This window comes from Gastrolobium bilobum, unplaced genomic scaffold (assembly GCF_033153095.1).
Source record: "Gastrolobium bilobum isolate Gb01-03AN ecotype WA unplaced genomic scaffold, APGP_CSIRO_Gbil_v1 utg38054, whole genome shotgun sequence".
NCBI lineage: Eukaryota > Viridiplantae > Streptophyta > Magnoliopsida > Fabales > Fabaceae > Gastrolobium > Gastrolobium bilobum.
This window is the reverse complement of record NW_026898793.1, coordinates 2,177-21,761: the sequence shown is the minus strand read 5'-3', so window position 1 is coordinate 21,761 and position 19,585 is coordinate 2,177. Positions and strand designations below refer to the sequence as shown.

Sequence of the window (19,585 nt, the reverse complement as noted above, 5' to 3'; positions counted from 1 at the left end):
GTTTTGCTTTGAATTATCCTTTTGTTTTTAATGTTGCCAAAGGGGGAGAAGCAATTGCAAATTGAGAAAAACACGCACAACCTACTTTCTACTTCAAAAAGAGTATAAACTAAGGAAAAAAAGGGGAGCATAATCATGAAAAGTAAAAACAAGGTAAATATAGATTGTTGGGTGGTTTACTGATGGTGGAAAAAGATAAGTTCTAATGGGGGACGTTCCTCTGTTCTAAATAGAACACAGATTCGCTCTCTTACTTCCAACCCAAGTGTGCAAGTGCACGCATCAAGTAATAAAGGGTGTATTAAGGCCCAGATTATCGTTCCCACGAGGATAGAACTCTAGATATTGTCTTATATTGTTTTATAAAGAATGAAAATGAAAAGAAAAGTTAGTGAATGAACTGTCTGGTCAAACGTTCCTTATTGTCTTGACAACGTTCCTCAGGAACAGTAAGTTCAATCTGATGACAAACAATTGCTCGCTGCGTTATGTATGTGATCCTTCCTGATTAGAAGAAGGTGAGATAATATTCATTGGAGTTTGATAGATAACAACTTAAAATAAAGTATAAATATTTAAACAGAAATAACTATAATTAAGAGACAACAAATGGATGGTTTTAAAACAGTTTAACAGAAAGAACGGATTCACTGCTCCATTCTTAAATAGCTATTTTCTCTACTCAAGACCTAGCACTTTTTAGCTTTGTCCCAGTTTCTTATCTGCCAACTCTGATTCCTCAGCTCATGGACTAGATGGCTCACAAGTTTCCATATTCCTATCGCTACCTTGACTCCAACAGGTACTTAGTACAGAATCTTAAAATGGATGAGTTGGCCCCTTATTCCTAAGGTGACCAGTAGTGTTTTTGCCATGACACTACCTTCCCCCAATGGCTAAGCTGTCTGAAATCCCTTCCTTATGGAAGTTCCTTTCTCAGTATGTGTTCAATTTCCATTGATACACAATGAATATAGCTTACTTAGCCAAAGAAATACAAAAAGCTTCAGTCAAGAGTTTTGAAAATAGTTCTTTAAGAGTTTTGCAGTTTATCTGTTCCATAAGATAGTTCAGCCCATGGCTGATATTTGAAACATAATTATTCCAATCTGAAATCCCATAGACCCGAGATTCAGCTTAGAGATAACGAATGGAACGAAAAGAAGAAACACTTATATTAAATTAAAAGACAATTTACACAAAAACAGAAAATTGAGAAGGATGGTTTGATTGTCGTGAGGAGTATTGAGGGTTGATACAGAGAAGAGAAGTGGGGTTGTCACTTAGTTACAGTTACAACTTAAATAAAACTAAGCTACTACTACTACTAGGTGATCTTCTTCCTTTAGGACTTTAATCCCTCCAGAATTCGATGATGTTTTTGTGTGTGGGACGTCCTATTTATAGGGAGAAGAGGAGTGGCAGTCTTGTAATTCCTTTGGAGCTGGGTTCTTGCATGAAGGGACGTGGCGGTGGCAATGGAGTGTAGAAGATGTGCAAATTGCTGGATGGGACAGTGTTTGTTGATGATTATCCATTCTTTGCAGTTCTTCCCACGCCTTGCTTTCTTCTTTGGCCAATGAGAACTCTTGATTCTCTGCTCTTCACGTTTCTTGGTGCTTAGTTGGTGCGCCGCCTCTGCTTTTCGAAGACTTTGTATCCACGTTTCCTACAAAATGTACAGAGGCATTAAATGAGTGAAGCAGGTGCATTAAATGCTTCTCAATCCGTTCATCTTTTAATATATTTTAAGGAATACGTCACCATACGTTCCCCCACTGTGTTTTTGTCACAAATGGGTAAAACAAGTGATTTTCATGCTGAAGTTGTGCATCAGATGAGGGAACGTGCGATATTTTGCCATCAAAATGGGCCTACATGGGAACGAATTTACGTCCCATCAAACACCCCAAAACTAAACTGTTAGTTGTCCTCAAACAACTCAGAAATATTGTATTGGGCTGCTCAATTTCAAAGAATAGCTCAATAGAAAGGAACTTGAGCCAGTGAGCAATCATAAACTTTTCAAAAATATAGGTAACAAGTAAGAAGAATTTGTTCCAAGATAAGTGAAGGTTGCTGATCTTCTGTCTCACTATCACTCAGGGTTTGGTGTTTGCTCTGTCCATTCCTGGATGTGATTCTTCAGAACTTGCCTTTCTTCTATTTTCCTATGATGAGTAGATGTCTTCCCTCCCAAGGATCTTGTGATAGGTGGGTGTATGGAAGTGTGGGGGAATTGTGGTCTTAATTGAGGGATCAAGGAACAGTTACTTTTTGTGCCTTTGAACTTTGGACTTTTCTGTTTGAGGGAACACATTTTCTTGTACCTTTTTCCCCTCCCCTCTTTTTTTTGAAAAGAAGGTATGTTAGTGAAATCCATCTGTTCTTCAGCAGTACTCACAGTATCCAGGCAAGTTTAGAAGTTTCATTGTGGTGACACCTCAGGAATGCTCTCATAAGTGAGTGTTTGGTCTTTTTCTTCGTTCCTTACCAGCTTTAGTTCACACAGATCAGCTTCCTTAAAAAATCTGAGGATTAAATTCCCTGCACTTTATTTCAAGTACTCAGAGAAAGAATAAGCATGATTAATCAGTGACTTTGTGTTTCGTGTTGTTGACTATTTCTAAATTGTACAGCCTTAATACTATAACTGAAATGTATGTACCAAGCAGTTTGATCAAAAAGTCTTTTTCATTGCAAAAATTTTATTTACAAGGGAACGGAAAAAAAAGGGAAAGAAAATAAACAATATTGAAAATAAACTAGAATTTAACAATTAGGAGGGTTTCTCCTTTTCACTAGGAATGTCTGGGGTCCTTCTCAGCTTCCTTAGCTTCATCAACTTCCTCTTGCGTAAGTGGTCTCCTCCTGAGCTGATCTCTCAGTCTTAATACTTCAACTGCAGGTAGCCATTTCTCAGCATCCTTCAGTAGATCACTGATTATAGCGACCATGAAGTTGATGGTGGATCTCATCATTGTTCTGCCATGACGAATGTGGATAATCTCCCCTTCAACATCCAGCAATCTCATCTCTAGCTGATAAATATTCTTCTCCAGGTACGTTCCAAAGGACTTGAGGGCTTCCTTGGTTTCTTTCCTTTCTTCAGAGTGCTTGAGGAGAAGTTTATTAAGTAAGAGTTCAGCTTTGTGGTTATGCAGAGAGTTGGAGAGTATCAGGGAGTTAGATGCTCTTCTGATTTCTCCCTTGACAGCTTGGAGTGTTGATGAATAGGAGGCAGCATTGGCTTCTTGGATGGTGGTTCTAATGGTGCTGAGTTGTTGCTCTCTTTCCTCCTTCTGCTGTTCCTGGAATTGGTTGAAGGATGAAGAGAGTTGGTTCAATCCGTCCCTGAGAGCTTTCAGCTCATCATTGGTGCTTGTCATGTCAATCTGGAGAACGGATTGCTTTGCTGGCAGCAGCTTTTCTATCCTCTTCCCCAGCATTTCAAATATCTCAGCAATCCCAATTTGTGATTTCTTCTTTGTGGGGAGGGGAATTGCTGGAATGGGGGATGATTTCTGTTGGGTTTGCTGCTGACTGCTGCCAACATCCAGAGGTGCTTCAGGTGCTTGTTTGGTGGCAGCCTCTGGTGTTTTGGATGATGAGGGCATTGCTTCAGTGTGTTCCTCCATCAGTGGGGGGACTGCCATCCTTTCTTCCTCTGCTAAAGCTCTGGCTAGAGCTTCGTCCCCAGTGGTGTCAGGACGGTTAACAGGATACAAGAGGGGGCCTCCCAGACTGATTTTCCTGGGGGTGGATGGCTTTTTCTTCTTTTTAGGGGATTCCACAAGAATCCCCTTTCCTCTGTCATTTTTCTTCTGTGGCTGAGCCTCTTGCTCAGCCACTGTTGTTTCAGCAGCAGATAGGTGTTGGTGGAAAGTGAGCAGGCGGTGATGGTGGAGACGGAACATCAGAGAATGTGGAGTCTGAACTGCTTGGGGACGTCTCCTTGGCAGCTAGTTTAGATGCTGACTTCCTCCCAGCCTTCAGCCTTTTTGCCAAAGGTGCATTGTCATCACTGCCCTCCTCTTTATCAGAGAGGGTGATGGGTTTCTCAGAGGATGCTCCCTCTGCCTTTTTGGTGCTGCTGAAGGCTCTCTTCAGCCTCTGACTCGAACGTTCCCCCTTTCTTGGGGGAGCTTTGCCAGGGGATTTCTTCTTGCTCTGCTTGCTATCAGTAGCAGCAGGGGCATCCTTCTTCACCTTGGTAGGAGGAGGGACAGTTCTCCTTGTCGGAACGTGGGCAGAAGAGGGGGATATTGAAGGAGTGACCTTCATGGTTTTCTTCTGAGGGGCCACAGGAGCTTCCTCCTCATCATCACTGGTGGTGGTGCGTCTGAGGCTTTTAGGAATGGGCTGGGTGGTGTCAATGTAGGTGTTTGTAAGACCATTCCAGGTCTTAGCATCAATGATAGAAGCTACCCTTGTTATATCATCATTGTGGGCTTCCACACTAGCTTTCAGGCAGAGTTTCGTGATGAGACAGGGGAGGCAAACTGTGGTCTTTCTCATCTCCCTCTTCAAGCTGTTGTAAATGAGGGGCACTGCATCAAAAGGAGTTTTCTTCATGATGCAGTATATTTGGACTTGAAGTTCCCAACTGGCAGAGGCTTCATGAGTAGAGGGAGTGATGTTAGAATTGGAAAATAATGCCCAGAATCTGGCTACGTCCCTCATGCTTCCTTTGCAGAGGGACCCTTTGTAGTAGACGGGGTTCCTGATGGCTACTTTATCCTTCAGGTCCCCCAGAAATTTGGATACTCCCCTACTGTCTATGTATTCCTGAGATGGACAGTTGGGAACGGTGGGGAGGTAAAGTACCTCTTTAATGTCAGTGGGGGAAAATGACACTTGTTTTCCCCTCACTGTGACCTCATCAGTGGAGTCATCTTGAGGCAACCTCCTCGTCTGGTACAAGAATTCTCCTACTGTGAAGACATTCATTTCTCGATCATCAGTGGCAAAACGAAGCCACTGAAGCTTGATCAGAGTTTCCTTCACGAATGGAGGCAGAACCAGTTTGTCTTGCTGCAAGGATATGTTCCTTTCTAGGTACAGATGGATGATGGGTTCGGTGAGCTTAGGTTCTTGGTCACGGCTGGCCACCGGAGTCACCTTTACTGATAGCTTAGTCATCTTTTTAGCAGAAAGGGGGTTAGGGCACAATGCAAGGGGAAGCAAAGAAAGGTTCTGAGTTGAATGGAAGTAGTAAAGCTTGAAGAAAGAAAGGGCTGAGTTTAAATAGACAATGGAGAAGAAAATGAAGAGTTTTCTTGGACGTGGAGGTTGAGGACAGGAGGTTGCAGAGGTAGTGGAATGAGGACGTTACAGCACGAGTGATCAGACGTTAGTGGGCTGTAACTGATGATGATGATGGTCAGGAGATGGAACGGTTTTAGGTTAGAACGTGGGTAAGAAGGAAGAGAAAAGGGTACAGTTGTCTTAATGGTTGAGGGACGATTGCTTTTTCTGAGCATGTTTTCAAGATTTGCAATAAGTGCAAATTTGATATGGCTGCGTATCTTTTTGAGTGACGCAGCTGGGACAGGTGTCCCACTCTTATCTTCTAACCCAGGGAACGTTCCCCTTGTCTTTTCCTAATTAGATAAATGCATAAATAAATAAAAAGAAAAAGTAAATAAACTAACTAACTGTAATGTAATTCCCACGACTGAGAGGGAAGGAAACACATTAACTAAATACTATTTACTATAAATAAAAAACTATAAATATCTATATTATTATTATTATTATTATTATTATTATATATATATATATATATATTTTATTTGGGCTTGTGTGGTCAGGGACCACCCCAAAACTACGTTCCTGGAACGGAACGTACCTTATTTGGACTTTTTGGAGTGGAACATCAGACGTCCCCTCCTTTTTGGGAGCTATGTGGTTAAGAGTAACCACCCCAAAACTTTGCTCTTTGTCAGAGAGCAAATGAAGCTACTGGGTTGCCTCCCAGTCAGCGCTTAGTTTAATGTCTTTAGCTAGATATGGTACTTACCTCTCAAGTGGTTTCAGAAGTGGTTGAGGGAACTTCAGTGTCCCCTGGCAGTGATCCTGGTGTTCTTGTTTGAAGATTGGCAGCAATCTGTCCCAGATGGGACTCAATGTTCCTAACCACTGCATCATTCCTGGTGACATATTCTTTGACATAGCTTTCCAAAGTGTTGATGCGTTGGTCATCTCTGTGGAACGGAACGTAATTGTTCCTCTTTGGTTCAAACGTTCCACTGCTGCTGCCTTGCTGATGCTGCTGCTGTTGAGTATTGTATGGTCTGTGGTTCATGGGTGACCTCCATTGGGGGTTATGGTTCTGATCTTTGGTGATAGTTCCTCCAGGATTTGATTTGGTATTGCGTCCTGCTTGTTGATTGTCTCTGGTGAAGTTCCTGTTGCCAAAATTTTCTGCATAACACACCAATGCAGTGGATGGGCAATATGTTAAGTCATGAAGGTCACCACAGGCTGAGCATGGTTCTGTTCCAGCTGCTGTGAGTTGTAAGACTTCCATCCTTGGTGCTTCTTGGTCAGCTTTCAGGTTCTTTACTTCATTCATGAGTGAGGCTAGCTGGGCTTCCATGGCAGTTTGTTTATCCAGTTCTAGCATGCCTGGCTTCCTTACTGGTTCACTCTATCTATTGGCCATTGGAGACATCTTTCAGTAGTTCCTTCTATGATTTCATACCTTGATTCAAGTGGTCCTGTAAAAAAATATCCTCATGCAGCAAAATCTAAATGAGATTGAGAAGTATGGAGAAGTATAGTCAAGTCCCTTATAAAACGATTGTAACACTCCCCAACTCTCTACCCCATGGTTTGGACATTTCCTGATGATGTCCTTGTATCTCTCCCATGCCTCATATAGATTCTCTCCACAAAACATTCTGAAGTTAGAGATTTCTGCTCTAACATCAGCTTGTTGAGACATGGGGAGAAACCTCTCTATGAATTTGTTAGAGAGCTCTTCCCATGTGTGGATTGATCCAGGGGTGAGAGTTTTTATCCATGTTTTTGCTTTTAAGCCCAATGAGAGAGGGAACAACCTCATTCTCATGCTTTCTTCTGTCACACCCTTAGCTTTGAAATTATCACAAATATCTTGGAATGTGGTGAGGTGTGTGTAAGGATCTTCTGCAGGGAGTCCATTGAAGATCCCTGCTTCCCTAATCATGTGAAACATGATAGGTTTTAGTTCAAAATTGGGTGCTACAGGAGGGAGGATGACTCCCCTGTTTGGTCTGTTCCTGAAAGGAGCAGCCAAAGTTCTGAAATTTTGTTCAGGAGGAATATCTTCATTATTGTTATGATCAGCCATGTTTTCAAGGATTTCTTCCCTAAGATTCCTTCTTTTTCTATGAAGAGTACGTTCTGGTTCAGAATTGTAACACCCCGTGTTAACCCAGTTTGTTAACATGTCATCGTATTAAGCCACGCTTAATTAAAATGCAGAATATTCTTTTTCTATTCAATTATGACGTCATTATTCTTACCAGGTTGAATTACTTAATTCATTTCCAAAACATTGCCTGTATGTAAATGCAAAAGAAAGACATCTATACTGAAATAACCTCATGACATAATTAAGATCATTAACTGAGTCTCTAGTCATGGCACTACTACACGTAAGCCGGACAGCCCTAATAGTTTATACAACCCAAATCTAATCAACAACATAATCCAATGTGGCATGGACAATCCTCATGCTCACCAAATAAGGCAACAAGGCCCAACAGCAGTCTCAACAATAACAGCATAATCATAAAGATAACATAACAGCATCCAGCATATAATCATAACAGCAGACATCTAACTCAGATCTGGCCTCCTGCCGCTAGAGGTCTCAACCCCTGCATTACCTGAACCTGAAATGTGTGCCCCAAACGTGGGGTGAGATCTCTAAAAAGAAATCTTTGTAAGACAAGGGGTCCTCAAGGACTCTTCCGCCCCAAGCTCACTTACAAGTATAATATAAGTTCAAAAGCAGTAAATTCAATGCATGTTCATGTTAAGGCATTTATATCATGACAGTATAATCTCTTGCTCAACGAGCTAAATACTACAACTCATTAATCATGTGATGTATGTAAATGCGGTTCGACTGGCCAGGGAACAGGATAGGGATTATGCACGTCTGCGACCCATCTAAACATAAGAGTCGCAGTCTTATGCCTTACACACCAGAGTCGCTGTCTGATCGTGTAAGTGACAACATCACTTTCATACACTACATGTCTTACACACCAGAGTCGCTGTCTGATTGTGCAAGTAGTCAACAATTAATTTAATACATCTCATGCATATATCAATGCATATTTCATCTTTCATAAAAGCATACCATGCATATAAACCACCCTTCCATGGAGGTCAGTGGAACAAACAACAGACTAATCCGAGGACACGAAAGCTTACCTTTCAAGCTAGCTATACAAACCAAGAATCCAACCAAGCTCAAGGTCCACACACAGCACAATCACAATCTGTTTTGGACTGATAAATATATCAATATACATACTCAACAACCTTTGACATAAAGACAACGCCTTTCTTACGTTTCATGTCTTTAGGCTCTTCACAAAGCCATAAGCCCTTAATCACTTAGATTCTGACTTAGTTTAATTATTACAGAGGTTCAACTTAGCCAATCTAGGGTCCACAAACCCCAAACATCATTATGTATGAACAGTGCAGCTACTGTTCTTTGAAAACCCAGAATATCCGGATATTTGTCGGGGGAATATCCAGACATATCCAGATATCATATCCGGATATGTATATCCGGATATCATATCCGGATATCCATATGCGGATATCAACAGACCCTATCATATCCGGATATCCATATTCGGATATCAACAGACCCCATATCCGGATATCTTATCCGGATATTTCGTGACAGAATGCAGTTCTGCATTTCGCGAGATATCCTTCCCAAAGGTGACTCATTTCATGATTCCAGAAGCTTAAACATGCGATTTAAGGTGTGTTTAACATTACCCAACCCCAAGTTATCAACTTTAGATCATAACATGCATCAAGGTTCCATTTTTAAGCATTAAAACTCATTATCATGGTTGGTACAACTTACCCAAGCTCAAGGAAGTAACCAAAGTGCTCTTGGAGCTCACAAACCAGCCTCAAGGTGCTGACACAGAAGGGTGCACGAAAATGGTGCTCAAGACTTGATTTTTCTTCACAAAGGTTGACATTTGGAGCTTCAACAACCAAGAACAAAGCTCCAACCCAACAACCCACCGACTCAGCCCCCTCACAAACACAACACAGCCACCAACCCTTAGAAACAAGGTCTCCCACAACCCTCCAATGATGATGCACACTCACCCAAGGTGATTTGATGAAGAAACCAAGAAGAAAGGAGGCTTCTTGGCTCACAAAGGTGGAGAGAAAGGTGGCAAGGGTGGCTGACTTCAAAGGCTCAGCAAAATGCTACGTAGAGGTGCCAAACATTAGACCTAGGATCATGTGCCCTCCACTTACATAGCCACTTAACAATTAAACACACAGATATAACATTAATTGTTACGCTTAACATTTTAATCACAAACTCAGGATTCTTAACCTACTCAATTTTACAACAATTATCATATTTTTATTTTATTTTTCGCAGCACCTTTCCCGTACGTGCTTTTCATAGCCAGTATCAGTTTCTGGCACCAGTTTTCATTATTTTAACTTGAAACTCGTTTTACAAGTCCTATATATAATTCTAGGAATTATCACGCACTTATTATAATTTTCCGAAATACTTTTTCGGTATGTATTTATACCGAGTAGCAGAATCGGTATCTGCACTTTTCGTTAGAAAAGCGACTTTCAGCATTCTTAATCACTTACTATATTTATTAGAGCCTCATAATAATTATTAGGGTCAATTATGGAATTATTTCCTAATTCCACGCATTTAATTAATTATTTTCCTTAATTAACGGTGCGGGTTCTTACAAGAATCAAAGGGAAACTCAGGTACTTCATTGGAGTGGTTAGAGTCTGTTTCTGACTCTTCACTCATAAACCATAAACACAAATTATATATACAGCAGATTTAGTGAAAATAAAATAAAATAAAAGTCAAATATACATGGTATGTACTAAAAACAGTAAATAAGAACAAAATTTAATGTTGCTATCCTTGGCAACGGCGCCAAAAACTTGTTGGGTGGTTTGCTGATGGTGGAAAAAGATAAGTTCTAATGAGGGACGTTCCTCTGTTCTAAACAGAACACAGATTCGCTCCCTTACTTCCAACCCAAGTGCGCAAGTGCACGCATCAAGTAATAAAGGATGTATTAAGGCCCAGATTATCATTCTCACGAGGATAGAACTCTATATATTGTCTTATACTGTTTTATAAAGAATGAAAATGTAAAGAAAAGTTAGTGAATGAACTGTCTGGTCAAACGTTCCTTACTGTCTTGACAATGTTCCGCAGGAACAGTAAGTTCAATCTGATGACAAACAATTGCTCGTTGCGTTATGTATGTGATCTTTCCTGATTAGAAGAAGGTGAGATAATATTCATTGGAGTTTGATAGATAACAGCTTAAAATAAAGTATAAATATTTAAACAGAAATAACTATAATTAAGAGACAACAAGTGAATGGTTTTAAAACAGTTTAACAGAAGGAATGGATTCACTGCTCCATTCTTAAATAGCTATTTTCTCTACTCAAGACCTAGCACTTTTTGGCTTTGTCCCAGTTTCTTATCTGCCAACTCTGATTCCTCAGCTTATGGACTAGATGGCTCAGAAGTTTCCATATTCCTATGGCTCCCTTGACTCCAATAGGTACTTAGTACAGAACCTTAAAATGAACGAGTTGGCCCCTTATTCCTAAGGTTACCAGTAGTGTTTTTGCCATGACACTACCTTCCCCCAATGGCTAAGCTGTCTGAAATCCCTTCCTTATGGAAGTTCATTTCTCAGTATGTGTTCAATTTCCATTGATACACAATGAATATAGCTTACTTAGCCAAAGAAATACAAAAAGCTTCAGTCAAGAGTTTTGAAAATAGTTCTTTAAGAGTTTTACAGTTTATCCGTTCCACAGATAGTTCAGCCCATGGCTGATATTTGAAACATAATTATTCCAATCTGAAATCCCATAGACCCGAGATTCAGCTTAGAGATAACGAATGGAACGAAAAGAAGAAACACTTATATTAAATTAAAAGACAATTTACACAAAAACAGAAAATTGAGAAGGATGGTTTGATTGTCGTGAGGAGTATTGAGGGTTGATACAGAGAAGAGAAGTGGGGTTGTCACTTAGTTACAGTTACAACTTAAATAAAACTAAGCTACTACTACTACTAGGTGATCTCCTTCCTTTATTATTTCAATCCCTCCAGAATTCGATGATGTTTTTGTGTGTAGGACGTCCTATTTATAGGGAGAAGAGGAGTGGCAGTCTTGTAATTCTTTTGGAGCTGGGTTCTTGCGTGAAAGGACGTGGCGGTGGCAATAGAGTGTAGAAGATGTGCAAATTGCTGGATGAGACAGTGTTTGTTGATGATTAGCCGTTCTTTGCAGTTCTTCCCATGCCTTGCTTTCTTCTTTGGCCAATGAGAACTCTTGATTCTCTGCTCTTCACGTTTCCTGGTGCTTAGTTGGTGCACCGCCTCTGCTTTTTGAAGACTTTGTATCCATGTTTCATGCAAAATGTACAGAGGCATTAAATGAGTGGAGCAGGTGCATTAAATGCTTCTCAATCCGTTCCCTTTTTAATATATTTTAAGGAATACGTCACCATACGTTCCTCACTGTGTTTTTGTCACAAATGTGTAAAACAAGTTATTTTCATGCTGAAGTTGTGCATCAGATGAGGGAACGTGCGGTATTTTGCCATCAAAATGGGCCTAGATGGGAACGAATTTACGTCCCATCATAGATCTAGAACTCCGTTTTTTCAACTATCCATATATTAAAGGGGAGTTCTAGTATCATCTTATCAAAATTCATACTACGCTAATCCTTCTTCTTAATTTGAGTTTGTCATCATCAAAAAGGGCGAGATTGTGAAACCAATGCACTTAAAATGAAGAGTTCATTTATACAAGAGTTTTGATGATAACAAACAAGCTTAGAAGCGAAATCAAAGATAATACAACTCGCAACAATCAAAAGTCCAAGGAAGCAAATCATTCAACACACAAGATCAAGATTGCAACATGTCCTTGAGAGCTTAGATCATAATGTAAAGTAATTGATTAATGATGCATAAATGAGCTCAAAGGATATTTAACTCTATGCATGCATTATCCATGTCGTCAATCACTTGAAAGCTTTAATATTTATGAAAAGGACCCTTGACATATTTCGTAACCTCAAAATGTTTTCAACAAGTCAAGGAAATACATTAAACGTGATTAGAGACAGATAGAAGTGCTTTACAACTCAAAAAATTGCACTATTGATGTTCCGTCAAGAAAGTATTCGAATACTTTCTTGACTGTATTCGAATACTTGTGCTGAGAAAAAAGTATTCGAATACTTTAAGAATAGTATTCGAATACTTCACGAAAAGTATTTGAATACTTACTGGACAGTAAGCAGTCTAACGGTTATAAACGACTAGTTTCGTGCCAACACCTATATAAACTCATTTATTATGAATCAGAAAGCAAGGATTTACTGTTCCATTGGTTTGGCATTCATTTTTGATCATTCTCATTGAATCAAACTCATTCATTGATTGTTCTTACTCATATTGATCATAAAACTCCTTTGAGCTTCATTCTTGTGTCATTGATCAATACCCATAAGCTTCAACTTGTATAATCTGTACTTCAAGAGTACAAATCCATTTCTAAACACTCTTATTATGTTTATTTGAGTTGAGGGTAGTGATACCCTAGTGAAAAATGTTGCTCATAGCCTAAGAAAGTGAGTGGAAGTGTAAGGGTTTCAAGAACCAAAATTCTTGAAGGTTGTAGCGGTTTGTCAAGCACCCTAGAAGCTTGATAATTAGTGGAAAATTGAACGAACGGCTTCAATCTGGACTTAGGTCACGGTGGTGGTGACCGAACCAGGATATATTGTGTTTGCGATCTCTCCAACTCTTTATCTATTTACATTAGCATTATTTGATTACTTGAGCTTATTTAAATTTACACTTTGTATACTACGTACTTGCTTGTGTTAATTTGTATTCTTTAAGCGTTGCTTGGGTATAAATCATATTAACTCAAGAAAATGTCTTTCAAAAAAGAAAATGAGGCATTTTGCGAAAATATTTTTAAAACTTAATTCACCCCTCTTGAGTTTGAGGCCACTTGTCCAACATTTACCCCATTTTTAAAATAAATATAATTATTATATTTTACAAATTAATTAAATTTAAAATTTCTAACAAAATTATTTATGTACTTTTCACAATACTAAAAAAGTTCATATTTTTGACGAAATTCCTACGTTGCAAACGATGAAAACTTCGTCACAAAATTATCTTTTTGTCAGAATACTTTTCGTCAAAAAGCAACAAAATTTTTTCTCCTGAAAAATTTTCACAAAAATATATTTTCTATCAAATTTTTTGATGAAATATAGTTTTCGTCAAAAGTTTTGACGAAAATGATTTCCTCCGTCAAATGTTTTAAACGAAAAAAGAATTCCGTCCAAAATTTTTACGGAATGTTTTCCGTTCAAAATTTCGATAGAAATTTTTTTTGTCAAAAAGTTTAACGAAAATGTTTCTGTCGAAAACTTTTGACAAAATTTAAATTCTATAAACAATTTTGATGAAATTTTTTTCTGTCAAAAATTTTCGAGGGAAATATGTTGCATTGAAAATTTTGATGGAAATATTTTTCGGCAAAATTTTTGATGAATATGTTTTTTTGAAATATTTTGACGAAATTTAGATTCCATAAAGAATTTTGAAAAGAAAAATTTCCATCAAATTTTTTTTTATAGAAATGTTTAGTCAAAAATTTTGATGGAAATGTTTTCCGTAAAAAATTTTGACGTAATTGTTTTACGTAAAAACTTTTCGATGGAAATGTTTTTCGTAAGAAAAATTGGACGAAAATATTTTCGTCGAAAGATTTGACGAAATTTAGATTCTCTCAATAATTTTGACTGAATTTTTTTCCATAAAAAATTTATGAAACTGATTATGGCAAATTCTGGTTCCGTCCATAAACAATGGAAGAGCTTTCTAAAAAATTCATAAAAAAATTCTTCACTATTTTTTTAAACTCACAAACAATGGAAGAGCTTTCTAAAACCCTCCATTTCTTTTCCTTCCCCTTATAAAACCACCTCCCAAACAAAAAAATAGTAAGGGAGGAAAATATAGGGATAATGTGATATTTTTCCATTTTACCCCATTTTTAAAATAAATATAATTATTAAATTTTTCAAATTCAATAAAATATAAATTTCTTACAAAAATTATTTATGTACTTTTCGCAATACTAAAAAGATCATATTTTCGACGAAATTTCTACGTTGCAAACGAATAAAAATTTCATCACAAAATTATTTTTTCGTCAGAATATTTTTCGTCGAAAAGCGACAAATTTTTTTCTCCGATAAAAATTTTCACAAAAATAAATATTGTATCAAATTTTTCGACGAAATTTAGTTTTCGTCAAAAGTTTTGACGAAATTGATTTCATCCATCAAATGTTTTAAACGAAAATGATTTCCTCCATTGATGGAAATTTGTTCTGTCAAAAATTTCGACGGAAATTTTTTTGTCAAAAATTTTGAGGGAAATGTTTCATTCGAAACTTTCGACGGAATTTAAATTCTGTAAAGAATTTTGACAAAATATTTTTTTCTTTCAAAATATTTTCTGTCAAAATTTTTTGACAAAAATGTGTTCTGTTTAAAATTTTGATGTAAATGTGTTTTATCAAAAAACTTGACAGAAATATTTTTCGTCAAAAGTTTTTGATGGAAATGAGTTTCGTTAAAAATTTCGACAGAAATTGTTTTTTTTCAAAAAGTTTAACGAAAATATTTATGTCGAATACTTTCGACAAAATTTAAATTCTGTAAAGAATGTTGATGAAATTTTTTCCGTCAAAAAATTTCGGTGAAAATGTGTTTCACTGAAAATTTTGATGGAAATATTTTTGGTCAAAAATTTCGATGAACATGTTTTTATGTTAAATATTTTGAGAGAAATGTTTTGACGAAATTTAAATTCCGTAAACAATTACGTCAAAATTTTTTACAGAAAAGTTTTTAGTCACAGTTTTGAAGGAAATATTTTTGCGAAAAATTTTGTTGAAAATGTTTTCCGTAAAATTTTTGACGTAATTGTTTTACGTCAAAACTTTTCGATGGAAATGTGTTTCGTCAAAATTTTGGATAAAAATATTTTCGTTGAAAGTTTTGATGGAATTTAGATTCGATCAATAATTTTGACTGAATTTTTTTTTCGTAAAAAATTTATGTCATTGATTATGGCAAACTCTGGTTCCGTCTCTAATTTCGTCTTTTGTTTTGACGGAAATTTTTTGACGTATATGATTTTCATCAAAAATTTCATCATTATTTTTTACGAAATATTTCTCGTCGATAAATTCTGTCGGTATTTGAGACTTTTCTAATAATGTCACATTTAAAAATGATTCACATTTATGTAGTTTTCACATTTTAATACTAAGGGTAGATAAGTAATTTTTAATATCTTCCCCTTCAAACCCCCCAATTTTGGGGAACTTTATTTTTAAAAAGAAGGAGGGTTTTGGAGGGTTTAATAAAAATCCTCAATTTCTTCCTCTCATTTTTTTAAACTCACAAATAAGTGAAGAGCTTTCTAAATTCTTCCCTTTCCTTTCCTTCCCCTCCTACAACCAACTCTCAAACAAATGGACCCCACAATCAAATGACTTGAATATTCTTACTTAAACTCCCATTAATCCATGAATTAATTACTTCTTCAAAAATTCAATATTCACTACAGTCCATTAGATTTACTTTAACAGATAAATATGAAATTTCCAATAATCGCGTAAAATTATGATTTTACCCCTAGTGGTGCACCATTGGCACATTTTCCTTAAAAACCATAAAATCCATCAAAATAATACCACTTGTCATATTTCTTGACCCTAAGTACTTTTTCCAACTTATATTCAAAACTATAACACAAATTTCACTCTGCAAATTTTTCGGTACAACTATACCGCAATATTTTCATCTTGTAAAAGCACCATTCATTAAAATTTTAAAACCTTGCCTAACCACTCAATTTTTCATTTTAAATCCATTTCTAGGGTTACTTTTCTCATTTTTGGCCTTATTCTATCAGTTTACTGTTTAGGGTTACATATTTGTTAAATTACCATTTTACCTTTCTTACGTATTTTGACCCAAAATTTAAGATTTTCACTAATCTTACCCCTTAATCCTCATTTTAATTATAAATATATATTTCAATTATACGAGGTGTTATATCATACACATTGGCACCCTAACTTCGCAGGTTACTAAGTTGGGGGGCTTTTAATGTTCTTGCCGGCCCTTTTATTCCCATTAAATTGGGCCTAATATTTAACAGCCCACATTTAAAACTTCTAGAGGGCACCCTATGATGAACCATTGATAAACCTTTGGTTTACCATATTTTTTAGGCTAAATTATACAAGAGTTATGTAGTAAAATGCATGGAATTCAAGGTTTTAATACATTTAAGTCATAAGTTAGGAAATTAAGCTGACGTTATGATAATATTTGCATTTTGAAGGTAAAACCACAAGAATTGGTGCTAAAAGTGCTAAAGAAATCATGACGAAGAAGTAGCGGCTCAATATGGATCAAGGAAACCAAAATATTACAATTCAAGGTCCAGAAAAGCACGCTCAAATGCACCAGAGGACACTCGAGCATTTGGAAGCAGGAAAAACAGCCAAACTGGGCACATCAGGGCGCTCAAGCGCACAACAGCACGCTCAAGTGCCCAAGAATACACAATTGCAGACTCGTGGAGCACGCTCGAGCGCCCAGTAGCACGCTCGAGCGCGCTCAGGCAAACAGCAATAGCAAAATTGCAGTAACTTGGCACGCTCAAGCGGCCAACAGCACGCTTGAGCGCCCAAGCACGTCCCAGACAGCAAAGATTCACTAAGATTTGTTGAGATTTAATAAGGATTTGTCCTATTATGAGATAGAACTAAAGCGAAAACATATCAAAGCTGATTCCTGAGAAGATTGAAGGAAGATTATAAGAAGACTCAAAAGCTCAAATCTCTCAACCAATCCACAAGATATTAATTGCAAAAAGGAAACAATTGGAGAATCAATTACAAATCTGATTTAGATTCATGGGAAGATACGATGAAGGCTGTGGCTTTGAAGATTATAAATAAGGAGCTTGGGGTCAGAACCAAAACACTCATTCAGAAATTCATTCATCCCCATTCATACTCCAAGGAGGAATCCTGTTGCTGAGCGCTGGAACACTGAGGAACCAAGTCAACATCACACCAATGGAGGCTTGAGGTTCTCTTTTCTTTATTATTTCTTTTCAATTCAGTATGCTAGAGTAGTCTTTTATGTAGTTAAGGGTAGATGGAACACAATTGAATCGTTATGTTTATGAATTAAATTTTCTCCGAATCCTGTTCTTTTTATAATTGAATAAATTATTTGTCTTTAATTCTTTCTATGAGTTTGTTCCTTATAGAATGATTTTGGGGAATTGTATGACAATAGGGATGTTGGTGCATGAACCCTGACTCGATAGTTTATCATAATCCTTGTGATCTAGGAATAGTCGTAGGGTAATTAAGCAATCTTTTAATTCTTGATCTTAATGCATGTTTTCTTGGGGAATAATTGGGGAACTAGAGTTCTTTCAAGATTACATAGATTTATGGTAACAAGGAATTGAGCTGTAATTAACTCAAATAGAATTGATTGGCAATATATTAAGAAACAGATTCTTGGCTATTTAATTCATAACATATTGAGGATATTGGGGGAAGTCGAAACCTTAACTACGCTTGTTTTAACATATTGCATGATTTTAATTGTTTTTAATTTTAAGTTCTTTGAATCACAACTCTCTTCATCTAAATTCTTGATTGTCCAACTAAGACGCGATTCGCGAAATAGTGCTTGAAAATTCTGATCCTCGTGGGAACGATCTCGTACTCCGGTACACTTTATTACTTTACGACCGGTGCACTTGTCGAGTCGCAACAAGTTTTTGGCGCCGTTGCCGGGGATCGAATTCTTCAACATTAGAAGTAACTAATTAACTTTTAGATTGGACGTTTTAATTTTCTGCACTTTGTACATTTTTCAAAAATATTTTTCTGCATCAATTTTCTGCATATTTATTTTTCTGCATTCTTTGTGTTTTTTTTTCATCTTTTCTTAAGTTTATGCGAGGTACTCTTAACTCACGAATCTTGTAGTTTGATCCTGAAATAGAAAAGACAGAAAGGAAACTTAGGAATGACGCAAAAGCAAGGAAAGCAAAGGAAACAAAGGCATCAACCTCGACGGAACCAAAGGAGGAACCAATGACAGAAAACAATCAAATCGCTCCAAGGACATTGGGGGATTACATGACCCCAGCTCGAGTTCCACATACGGCAAGCATTGTTAGACCAAACATTGAGGCTAACAATTTTGAACTGAAGCCGGCACTGCTACAACTGATTCAAAAAGAACAGTTTGCTGGAGGAAGCACAGAGAACCCCTATAGTCATCTTGATAACTTCTTACTTTACTGTGATACATTAAAAGTGAATGGAGTTCCTCGTGATGCTATCTTACTCAGGCTATTTCCATGCTCACTGAAGGATGAAGCAAGAGATTGGTTGCAGTCTCTACCTGAAGGAAGCATAACCAATTGGGATGACTTAGCAAGAAAATTCTTGGCCAGATTTTTCTCAGCTTCAAAGATGGCAAGGCTCAAGGCGGAGATCACTGCTTTTGAACAAAAAGAAAGCGAATCTTTGTACGAGGCTTGGGAATGATTCAAAGGATCACTCAGGAAATGTCCTCAACATGGAATTGAAGCATGGGAGAAAGCAAGAATCTTTTTCCAAGGGATGACGTCCATCACAAGAACACTTGTAACGCTGCTGCAGGAGGCTCCTTGAAAACAAAACTCCAGAGGAAGCGCTAGAATTGTTGGAATCTCTAGCTTCTCAAGAATTTGACAATGCCCCTGCCCCAGTTGCACCAAGAAGATCAGGGATAATGAAGCTTGATGGCTATGATGCACTCTTAGCCCAGAATGAACAAATGTTACAAATGCACAAGAAACAACAAGAACAATTAGATGCTCTTAATAAAAAATTTAATCTTTCTCAAGTTTCTTCTGTTAATAATTCTAATATTAAATGTGGTTTTGTGAAGAGGCTCATGCGACTGAGGATTGCGAATACATAAGAGCAGCGGAAAAGCCACAAGCAGAGGTCAATGGACTCTGGTATGATCAAAAGAACCAGAACAATCCAGGAAGGAATCAATATGGTAATCAAGGGTGGAAAAATTCTAATCAACACCCTGGGTTGAGTTACAAATCAAACTACCAGCTGAATCCTCTTGTACCATTGCAACAACAACCTCAAGGC

General features: G+C 37.4%; 2 non-coding genes across 2 annotated transcripts; one reads left to right on the top strand and one right to left on the bottom strand.

Moving 5' to 3' along the window:
- The first annotated feature begins 6,827 nt into the window (after nt 1–6,827).
- On the top strand, nt 6,828–6,934 carry LOC133284158 (small nucleolar RNA R71). The gene has a single exon (XR_009747871.1). It is a non-coding gene; the product is annotated as a small nucleolar RNA R71 (small nucleolar RNA).
- Nucleotides 6,935–18,913: 11,979 nt separating this feature from the next.
- Nucleotides 18,914–19,020, bottom strand: LOC133284157 (small nucleolar RNA R71). Its single transcript, XR_009747870.1, has one exon. It is a non-coding gene; the product is annotated as a small nucleolar RNA R71 (small nucleolar RNA).
- Nucleotides 19,021–19,585: the final 565 nt, after the last annotated feature.